General features: G+C 35.6%; 1 protein-coding gene across 4 annotated transcripts in view; it reads right to left on the bottom strand.

The window, feature by feature from the left end:
- Window positions 1-10,437: 10,437 nt before the first annotated feature.
- GRIA2 (glutamate ionotropic receptor AMPA type subunit 2) overlaps window positions 10,438-12,129 on the bottom strand; it is a 105,650-nt gene continuing 103,958 nt past the window's right edge. For all 4 annotated transcript variants that reach the window (XM_069786029.1, XM_069785946.1, XM_069785970.1 and 1 more), the window contains one exon: window positions 10,438-12,129. This exon is cut by the window's right edge and continues 1,346 nt beyond it. The gene's annotated coding sequence lies outside the window, so the exon portion shown is untranslated.

Raw genomic sequence — 12,129 nt, 5'->3', positions numbered from 1 at the left:
AGAGATCTCCTGGTCTCCTCCAAATCCAAGACTCTACACTCCAACTCTAATTAGTTCCCACAGGTGACATACACACTGCTAAACACAATGCCCCAAATATTCCTGTGCACTCAAGCTAATGGGCATGCAATAGCCTCTGTTTGTTACAGCAAACTTTCCTATATGCCAAAATGTTGTGATGACTTACAAAATGCCAAATGGGAAAGATCATTGGGACATTCTCATCCCTAAAGTATCCCTGGGAATTGCCTGGGAGCATGCTCGGTTGGCACCAGCCAACAGTGCAGCAGGGACTGCTGTAGCAGTTTAATGGGATAGATGATGAGTCTGGTGCCTGGAACACGGTGGGCACTGCTGGATGTACTAGTATGGAGCTGGCTTTGTTGTGTCACAGTTTGAAAGAGAGACCCTTAACTGTAAGGCTACTTCTGTTAATCCTTATGCTAAATTTATAGTGAATCAACTCATAATCATCCAGTACAAGGTCACTCTCTACGAGCTAGTATTCTCAGAGATTTCATTACTTACTAAAATCATTGCTTGACAATCATCAGCTAAGAGTGATTCAATGATCCTGGAAATGCCCCATGGGTTTAAGGTGTTTCAATGCTAATCTGGACATTTTTCATTCATCAGGCTAGCACTTCTGCATCCTAGACATATTTTAACCTTTGTGCATTTAAGGTCTTTTTCTTCTGTCTCCTTCTGTCTCACTTCACAGTGACTGTGAAAAATAAACTCTGAAGCTCTCTCAGAAGACTGCTATTCTGGGTATGCTGCCAGTCATTAGTAGCATAGATCACCCTGTAAGCAGGATGTCTTAAACATCTTCATGTCAGTTTAACCTTGTTCTTTATAAAAACCTTTTGATGAGACTTGGAAATCGCCAGGGAAATCTTAATTGACAAAGGCATGTGGAGAAAAATCTGATAAATGGCTTATAACAGATTTTCACTGTTTAATTTAGGTACCAGGCATACTGAACATTCAAAAGATAGGAAGATAGTTCATAGCAAAAACTATGCAGGATGCTTTCACCAACCTTTTATGTGCCATGTCTGATGCCTGAAGTGAAGTGGTGGTTTTTTTCCCAGCATAAGAAAATGGGTGATTATCTTTTCTATTTTTTCTAGACCAACATGAAATGGAGAAATGGACAGACAGGTGGGTATGGGAAAATTTACAATTTCCGCTGGCTTACCATTCTTACTGCTACATACAAGTGTTTGCACTTTGTGCCAAGTAATGTCCCAGGCTCAGTCCTTCCTGCACTGGTTTTATGATCTATCATTTCATACATGGATCATTCTGCCTTTAAAACTACAGTCTGGAAGCAGGAAATCTCTTGAACTCTGTGCCAGGATACTTCCCGCTTCAAAGAGGACTTGTGTTCACTGAGGTCTTTAAGTGACAGTCATCCATCCCTGCACTATTACATACAGCTTATTTGTGCAGAAGTACATTTTCACCAAAACTGAGAATACTGGCACTTTAGTTAAGAAAGATAGGCCTTTTGTGCAGCTCTAAAAATTGTAACCCATAGATAAAAATTATTCTTCTTAATACAATGATGTATTATTCTATTAAAGATCAGGTTAGACAAGCTTTTGAGGTGAATGTGATGCAGATTGTAAAGCAGTAGAATACACTGGTTCTGGAGTTTGTAAAACACCTTTTTGCTTGTGTCAGCTTAACTCATTTTTCCCAAAGTGGTATTTAGGTTAAATAGATGGGTAAATAGCTTCCATCAAGAGGAATAGCAGGACACCGTCCATAATTTTTATCAACAACTCTTGTAAAGAATATCATGATTAAACCAGGTCTCAAGTCTGAATCAACTTGAAGGAACAACAGAAAGATTAACTCCATGTTTAGTGAATGCTACATAATTTATTTAATAAAGTCTCCAAATAAGCATGGAAATTACAGGCCTGACTACAATTGAATGTATCTGAAATAAGACACTTTACATGGCTGATTGAACACGAGCACACAGACAAATGGAACTGGAAAGGTTTTTTAACATGGAAAGTTTAAATTTTATGGTTCTTACTATAATTGACAACAATCACTAGCATGTAGAACAACACAAAGGGCAATCCATCTTGCAGACGACATAGAAGCCTCTGAGCTAAGTCATGGCAAGAAACTAATTTAAGAGCTAATTTTCATACATCTAGGTATCATAGCTTGATTTCAGAACTCAAATGCTATCAAAATGTACGACCTCCTCAAGTTCAGAGTAGAAACATAAAAAAATACTTATTTGGCAAAGACAGAATGATTCAGCAAGTTCCAGGCACTTGCAAAATAAGCATTTTATGTTTGCAGCTGCATGTCTCTCTGAAGGACAAGCTTCCAACAAGAAATGAAAGAAATATTCCAAGCAGCAGCAATGCTATGCTAAAAAAATCAGTCGTATAAGATGCTCATGGGAAAGGGTTTTCTTTTCCTCAGTTTTCACTATTAGAGTAAAAATTTGTTTAGTTGGAACAAGCAGTATTACCAGATGGAAGTCACAATATATATTTCTATATCTTACTCCATTTTTCATTAAGACAATTTAGAATCAAAGATTGAAGCCTTAGTATTAAAAAACAAAACAAAGAGTATATGTTCACATCAACACAACCAACCTGCAATGTCTCACATTTTATTTCTCCTATACTTTTGTTCATTTATCATCTCTTATCCTCAGCATCCTAACTTGCATGCTTAAGTCTTCACTTTAGAGTGCCATAAATATTAAATTATTTGTAAAACACTGTATATGCCTCAAGGTTTTATACTAATTAAATGTTGTATCTGAATGGCATTAGTCATTAGTTAATGGCCACTGAGGGAATGTTAACAGGTTACAAAACAGGTTTCCAACACAAAGACATACAGACAAAGTCTGGAAGATTTAAATCTTATCAGCCATAAAGATCTCAGAGGAATTAAGATGAGAAACAGCCAAGCACCTATACATACAAATGACAGTATCTGCAGAGGGTTTCAGAAATATACCTGTGGTGTCCCATGCATCATCTTTTTGTTCCTAAGAGGGAGAAAAACAGCGTGCAAGATGTTTCAGACAGAAAGACAATAATGGATGAAAATTCATATTAAAATCAAGAAATACTACTATATTGTTTCTAACAACCAGGTAGGGAAAGGATCCTAAATGATCTGGTGAGACTTCATTGTGCCAAAAAGTAGTCTATTATCAAAATCAATTTTCTTCGGGCACTTTGATGGTAGGACTTACGTATATGATTAATTCTTTAGAATCTGAAATAAAACATGAGCTAAGCTCTATAAGGTGATGACTTTGATGAGGACATCTACTGTAGAAGATCTGTCCATACTAAAAATTGCAAATGGTATGTAATGGTGATGGAATGTGCAGGAGGAGGACATGGAGCATTAATTCACATGCATTTTGTACTGATCCAAAAAACCCCCTGACACTGCTAGGTTTGAGGATGTAACTGAAAGGAAAAAAAATATCATGCTAATTACTTTTTAAAGAAATTTCCTTTGTGCATTTCATCGCGTGCTCAATACCAATACTTACATCTTTATATAGCATTCAGTCAGTTAGGGCTGATTCTGCAAAAATACCTCTGTACACACTCCTGACCTTTAGAACAGGATTTTCTACTCAGGGGAATACAATTGCAGGACACAGAAGCCACTTAGTTTCCCCTCTCATTAAGGGATGCTCAGAGGCAAGTCAGTTTTTCTATAAAGCATTTCTTTTTCAAACATATTTCTGCAGAGACTTCAGGCGTGCTCTGTCATATTCTACATTACTCTTTTAAGAAATAACATATTTACTTTTTTCCCCACTGATCTCTGTGTCTGTAGCTGCACCACAAACAAAACTGTACAAAACAAGTGAACAATCACATCCACATGGAAATGAAATCTGACAGAAAACATGTATTATTATATTGGGCAGTTCTACCATCTATCTACAGGAACATGGGAACATTTTCCAAGGTATCCAGGTGGCTTCACTGATGCCAACCAATGTCACCAGAGCATGTAATAGCAGAGGATGATTACAGAGAAGACTAATTTTCTTTTTTTTTAAAAAAAAAGCTGTAGTGAAAGGAAAACAAGTAAAAAGATAAAACTTTTTTGAAAAACAAGCCAAACAAAATCTCACCTAAATCCTCTTGCAACAGTTCCTTATATCTTTCTTCTCTGCTACAGCATGAAGCATTCTATATTTTCAGTAGAAAATAGTCAGTGTCTTAAAAAAAATAATGGCTTGACTGATAATCCACATTTCTGGTCAATAAACACTTTTAACCAACTTTAGTTAAAAGCTTTAAAAAACCAAAACCTAAAGAGTATTGCCAGCAAAGAAAGAAAAATAATTACTCTAAGTTAGCTGTTGAATATTGACTTTAAAAAACAAAGCAAGCCAGCTGAAAAGAACATTTGGAAAGAAAATGATCTAGCTTATCCCCAGATTTGATGTTTATCCCCAGAAACTGATTTGATGTGGACAGCCAGAATGGGAGCTGATTTAGCTAAGCAGTAAGTCTTGCCCGTAAGAATTTCACAAGGTAGCTTAAAATAGCTAATACCTGGAAGCTGGATAGGTCTATGCATTAAATGCCAGAGGCTATATTCAGTGTCTACACTCATTATGACACATTTCTATGATTCAGCTACACCACAAAAATCTACTGAACCTCTTCTAACTTTGTAACTTATAAATGAGAACTGAAGTTCTAGTTTATTTGCTAAGCAGTATCAGAGTTCCAAGTCATGGCTTCAAAACCCCATCCTATAGTCACACTGAAGTTTGGTTTGCGTTCTCTTACCCACTGTTTTGTTGCTTATTGCTTCTAGCCAGACACTGTTTTTTCAACAGATATTTTAAAAAAGAAAGAAAAAAAGAAAGTAGCATAGACCAGGTGATGTTGTCACATTGAGCAGTTTTGCTTCACACTTCAACTATTTGTATTGCTCCTAACTTAGATTTATTTGTGTAAGTGATCAAAGGATACCCTTTAAAAAGTAAAAAAATAACATAATTGTATTATTTGTATATATATTATTATACAGGTCTGACACCGCACAAGAATCACTCGGCAAGCCAATAATCCTCTGATTTACATAGCATATTACAACATGCATAAAGAAAGGCTGTCCACATACTATAATCTTAGCTAGCATCTTATCAAAAAAATAACACCTACATTCTCATGATCCTGCCTACTGGGAAGCCTACACATTTTCTTTTATGATAGTATTTGATGTCATAATTCATAAAGTAGTGACTTTTTTTGCCCGATGAGAAAAATCTCCATAAAATTGTTCAGCCAGCCAAGATGGCTGTGCTCAGTTTTCTTGAGTGAGGGTAAATGCCAAGTTTCGTCTATGCTGACAAAATACACGATTATTTTATATTAATGCAATTTTTCTGAATTTACATCCCGAATTTTCTGAATATGAATGGCTGCAGTTCAGGGAAGGGAAAAAGCTTTTCAGAAAGTGTGGACAGGGAAGAAGGGGACAGGTCCCCCCCTCGGCATCATGTTCAGAGTGGAGAAATAGTTTTTGCACCTTGACCGTACTAACAACTCAGTTTTGCTAGTATGAGCCAAGTGCGGTGACCCCAGGGGAGACCCCTGCGTGGCTGCATACAGACAGCTGGGAGGTTCTGACCGGGTCGTGACACCCCGGCTTCCCTGGACTTCAGTGGGGCAGGATCCGACTGACACGTAAAACCTCACTCTCCTCAGAGCAGTCTTTGTCCCTGCGGTCTGAGAAAGGTTCTTTAAGAGGTGTGAGTCACGGGACATACTCATCAGCTGAATGACTTTGAACGACTTGGGCAACATCTCCAATCAGCAAGCAGGGTAGGTATGCAATGTTACTTTTTTTCCTCAATGTGCTAAAATCTCTCCCAATGAAAAAAAAATCAAAAAGTAAATTACAAGCATAAAACGACAAAGATCTCCTATAGAAAGCAGCTTATAAGGTGGACTAAGCAGAACTGATGAACATCTCCCACATCTAATAGTGGATCTATAACACTAAAAAAAATATTTCTATTTATATAGTTTTAGATACCTTAGAACAAGCAAGAGCATACAGTGAAAAAGAGTGAAAACTGTTCCTGTGGAAAACAAGTACTTTAGGTAAGTATAGCCATCAGGATGAAGAAAACGTGTTGAGTAAAATCCTGCTCTCACTGAAGATAATGGCTTTATAAAAACTGTTTATCACATGCTTTATTTTTATATTGAGAAGGTGCAGATTTAAAGAAATGGTAATGCCACAGATACAGAAATTGCCTGAAAATTGTCTCCCAAGCCTACACTGTGAGAGTGATTTTCTATAGCTTATACTACTCATTTGTCTATGCCAGTAAAAAAGTAATATAAAATGTGGACAGAATTCTGCCACAGCACCATAGCAGTATATATTATTGCACAATGTTCAAAGTAGGTAGTGTAGTATCCAGCCCTGTGAATGCCCAGTACTTTGTTCTGGAGGCATTAACTTCTTATAGAGGTTTTGATTCAGAAAATCAAGTAATAACTTACAAAAAGTAATGTTTTGTTTGTCCTTGTTCATGTAATGTTAGATTTAACTAAACCTGAGCCTCTCAGATCAATTGTGTGGATTTTTAAAGAGGCAAGACGGTATAATTTGAAAAATTACGCATATACATGCATACACATCAACGCTTCATCCCTGCTGCTGAAGTGAGAGGCAATGACGCATGCAATAGCTTTCATTTGACCTCGTTGTGTAGGCCAAAGGTAACGTGGAAGAGGCTGTTTTTCTCACAGAAGTTCTGTAGAACTTAATCCTGTCAGTGAGAACAAAGACGATCACAGGAGTTACACCAGATTTTGAACTTATGGGATTCACTGTTGATTTGAGTTCCATGGGGACTCACAGTGTCCTATGGACATGTAAGGTTCCATATTTATTCAAACTAAAGGTGGTAAGGCACTTGCTTATGAACCTTCCTCTCTCTACTGGCCCTACTATGAATTATTGCTGTGGTTATCATCATTTTTGAGTATGGCCTTATCAAACTCAGCACTAGTTTTACTACTGCATTTCCATATTTGTGTATGGATATGTATACATACATATATACTGGAACATCCACAATCTTCATTTTCATGTATCAGTAACTCTGCTTATTTATTAACACATAGTAGCTGAAACTGAATGATGAATGCCAGCTACAGGTAACTTGTATTAGCTGCCAAGCCACTTAGTTCCAAATTTATGTAAATAGCCTTCCAACAGTTTTGTGAAATTATTAAAAACAACAGTAACAAATATAAAAGCAAGCACCTGAGTAAAAATCATGTAGTTTGTATTATTGTATCTTTAGTCATTGAGACAGTATAAAAAATATCTACTCATTCAAAACCAGAAAATATATTTCTGTGACTATTCCATTATTTACGAGTATGAGGTAACCCAAAATGTGTTTGATATTCATAATGAAACTCATAAGGGAAACCAACTACTGAAAAATATTATGTTATTTGTAAAGCATATTATTATGTTATTTGTAAAGCATACTATTAAGTGAAAGAGCTATGGCTTGACCTCTTTAATTACATTTTTCTCTTAACTCAGAGAATATGGTGCTGAAGGGCAGGCAGTAACAATACAACTTGAAAGTTGGGTAAAAAATTGTCATATAAAAGCCTCCAAGTATATTTTTAACAAGATGCTCTTGATGCTTCAGTAAAGCACATGCCAGAAGGACTCTGGGCTGTCCCCTTCTAAGAAGCTAGTACGTGTACGCATTACTAACAGTAAATGGCTCCAGAAACAGATTTTATTTTCCAATTTTAAGAACTGTTTACCATAAACTAAAACATAGACTTATCATTTCAAAACTGCATCAACAGTGGGTTTTTAAAAGAAAAAAAAAACAATTGTGAGTATATTTTATATCCTTAGAATATAGGGATAAATCCTCCCTGCTGTCTCTTTTGGATGCTCCTTCACCTTTTAGGAGTGGGAGGACAGAAGAATGACATAAAACTGCCTCTCCAACTCCTATTTCAGCTTTGCCCACCTGCTTGCCTTCTGTACAGGCACGGAAAGCTGCAGAGGAGGCAGTGTGGTCCTGCATGGCTCACGGGACCCATTGGAACCCCTTTCTTTGTAGCATGTCGCCCACCTCCAGCTACGAACTAACTGAAGGCAATTTCAAGGTGCTGGTCTAGCCACTAATGCTTAGCAGCCCTTTCCTATTCCATAAGATACATCTTCAAAATTAGGTTTGGGATCTTTAAAGCAAATAAATAAAAGCCATTTTAATTTAAATATGTATTTTAAATCACAGTCTTCAGCCAGAAGACTAGTAGGAGTAACTGCTTTAACACAGATAAGTCATTCCTGAGATGTCAATATTTGTTAAAAATAGTGACAAATGAAATGTGAACTTTTTCTCTACGCCTACAGCATGCAATAATGGTCCTTTCCTGTTGAGTGAGAGTTGTAAGTATATTGTGAGGAAGAACTTTGGGCAAATGCCACAAAGTCATTCACTGGACAACTTTGTGGAATTAAGTGCTTTTCTTCTAGGTATAAAGAATCTTCTTACCACTGAGGTAAGTAAAGCACTGAGCTGTCTACAGAGGTAGCTAAATTTTCATTAGCAATAAGAGATGTACAAAGGACACTGATAGAAGAACAGTGCAGTGGATGATGCCACTTGAATTAAGGGTTTAGCTTAGATCACCTGTATTTCCCACCTTTATCATCACTGCTTCTTTAATACAGAGACACATGCAATAAGCTATAATAAACATTTTTAATGACTGCCAAATCATTTTTTAAAAAATTATAGTAAGTATTTTATACAGTAGCTATATTTCCTGTCTGCCTACTAAGCTAAAAAGTATGTATTAACACTAACTGCATATGGTGGGGCAAGAGGGAAAGAAAGCAAGTGCATCATGTAATATGCCCTAATGATAAGATTAGGAACTGTGGGAAGGCCTTGTGACACATAAAAGCTGCAGGTGAGTTAGATCTCTAATTCTCAGAATTTTTGCATTGTATCTTACTATGTTCTATTTTTTTCCCACTTGTTTACAACAATCATATTTTAAAGATTTCTTTTTTTCAAAGAATATCAATTCAATAAATTTTATGTTAAAGCACTAAATGACTGTAATTGAAATTGTGATCATCAAAGTGATACTCACTACTTTCAGGAAACCTCTAAAAAAAAGATACTTTATGAATATTACAGTTACTTCAGGGTACAAGGAGTTGACACCTACTAAATGCAAGTAGGAATTAATTGAGACTCTGTTATGAAGTTGTTATCACATCCAAGTTTCTGTAGGTCCCCAGATATTAGATGCAGACATGCTTATCAAACTTCTTTGGGGAGAGAAAAGACAGCATTCAAGACAGAAAAACCAAAAAATTTTAGGTCAATTTTACCACTGATCTATTCGAAGCAGGCCTGAAGTTCAGTTTTAGGAGCAGTATGAGCAGAAATTTCAGGAAGACCAATAGTAGGCATACATTGAATGAGATTTGTCACATAGGTGCCATTATTGTATACAATTCCCTAACTCTATTATGTCTCACACAGGTATGTAGTACTCTCTATTATCTACAAAAACTGATGCTAGGGAAGATGTTCGAAGTCAAGTCCACAGCTAAGTAATTTGCTGAATTTTATTCTAAGTGCTTGATATAATATGAATTCCTAAGATAATCTGGACCCAATAGATCTCTCACAGCAAGTTTTTGTGATCCCATGACAGCTTAAATGAAAAGATTTAATAAACAATAAACTTTGGTACTGTGAAACAGGTCTGAGTACCCTCTAGGGATATTATGCAGAATAGCTGCTGATGATTCTATTTTGCTGGTGACCACTGTATTCACTTAACTAACTGTACCAAATGATAGCTGAAATCCTGTATTTGTATTTTAAAATACAATTATTTGTGCACAGTACTTCATCTAAAGATACTGCCTACATCTATCACCCAAAGAGGAGGCTGATACCCAGGAAACACACTCTGTTAAAATGTGTAACACATTAAATAAAAATGTTGTCCCTTTCACACTGCAAAAGTCTTCAGACGCAATCTGTTTGCTATTACAGTGAACTCTTTGTTGTACCAGATCTCTTGTAGCGACACTACTAATATATACCTAAAATACTTGCCATTTCTTAGGTTCTTTCTCTGCTTTGGACACATCAACAATCTGTTGAAGTAAAAAAATACTGAAGCTGACAATTTTTAAGTAGAGTAACTTAATAGATACTTAACCTACTAGCATTATTATCCTATCACACTGCCATTATAACCATGATCAAGGTTACATTCCAGAAATACAATTATATTGTTGGCAAGAAAGTTACATTACTTTGTTTAGCGATAATGCAAACTACAGCAAATCTACCCTTGAGTGACAAGATGATTTGGGGGAAGATTTATATTCTCCTTGCAAAACTCTTCAAGGAAATTTCACGTCTGTGGGGACAAACATGTTTGCTCTATGTAAAATCTTAGGAAAATACATTTATAGTAAATAAGAAACCAGATTTCAATAATACTAAACAGACATTAAAGGTCTTTTGCCTTTTTTAAGAAGATTTTTTATGTATGATTGAAGTTTATACAACACTCCAGAAAAGCCATCATGTGTTAGATTGAAAAATAAAATCAGAAGCATTTTCTGTCATATAGGTATACATGAAAAAACGGGAACGTTAATGTCTTAGAAAGTGTATGTCCAGCTTTGTACTGTTACTCATTTAACAAAGCAGAAAATAAGATACTGTACTGTAAACAAAAAGCTACAGTAAAAGGACATTTTGAAATTTACACAAGTTTGAGTTCATAAACATTTTGGTTGCTCCATAACAGTTTTCATATAAAATGAATAAAAAACCCTTGGACAGCTTTCATCACTCTTGACTACTTTTCACTTAAATGCACACAGACATACTTTATATAGCAATATACTGATGTACTGTAACATGGATATTAAACTATGATTACTGCTTTTTAACTCAGATGTGTATTATCCAATCAAATATTATCTGTAATTGAAATACTCATACATTATGTATTCCCATCATGTTGTTAAGTATAAAAACATGAAAATATAACTTTACATTATTTCAGTTATATACATCAGTTCAGGCTTGACAAAGATTTCTTTTACACTATGATTTTTAGAGGAATAAGCCCAGAGGTACAATAAATAGCTTTCCACTGTATACAGTAATGCAATTCTACTTTTTCAAAAAGTTTAGATTACCATATGAATATTATTTTAGTTTGGTCATTCTAGCATTGAACATTAAAAATCAGAATGCATCCCCCAACATTCCTGATGAGGAGTAATGCACAGAACACCTATGGATTACAGATGTGTCAAGAAACAGTTTAGTTTAAGTAGAGGGAAGTTACTGGTAAGTTTGACATTGAAAACACTGTATACACCTCTTTTGCTGACCGCATTGAGAGTATACACTGTGTTCACATGCCTGCAGAAACAGGCTCAGAGCTTGTACCACAAGAAGGGATTTCAAGTTTCTGATAAATGTTCTGTCTTCTCCAATGTTCAGTAAACATTTTACTTAAGCCTAAGAAATAGATTCCAACTAAAACTACAAGTCATATTTCAAATTTTGTTTCAGTCCAAAATAAAATAGAGATTCACTGATACTGCACGAGGCAATGTATCCACAATGCAGAAACAATGTAAGCTTTTCAACCAAATGTACGGAATTTTATCTACAGGGAAAGCTAGAGAAACATGATGTTGCTTTGATTTGCATTAGCATTTAAATTAATGTTATTGCACCCCTCCTACAATTCCTTTTTGCTTTGTAAGTAGAGTTATCATTTATAATACACATAATTAAAATGTATGGTAACTTCAAATAGCAAAGAATATTCATAATGATTAGGATTCAGGAAAGTTTTTATATTTTCATCAGTACAGACTTGCATCTAATTCGAGCTATTACCAATCTTAATTCAAAAAGACATTGCCAAGGTTTGGGTTTTTTTTCATAACACAGAACTTTACTAGCTACTGCTTAGAATCTTTTAACAGTTTGAAAACTGCTTCCTTAAAGGAACAATCTGAGAACTG

Source organism: Haliaeetus albicilla, chromosome 1 (assembly GCF_947461875.1).
Source record: "Haliaeetus albicilla chromosome 1, bHalAlb1.1, whole genome shotgun sequence".
In the NCBI taxonomy this organism is placed as follows: Eukaryota; Metazoa; Chordata; class Aves; order Accipitriformes; family Accipitridae; genus Haliaeetus; species Haliaeetus albicilla.
Note: the sequence above shows the minus strand (reverse complement) of the source record. Positions and strands in the feature narration are given on the sequence as shown.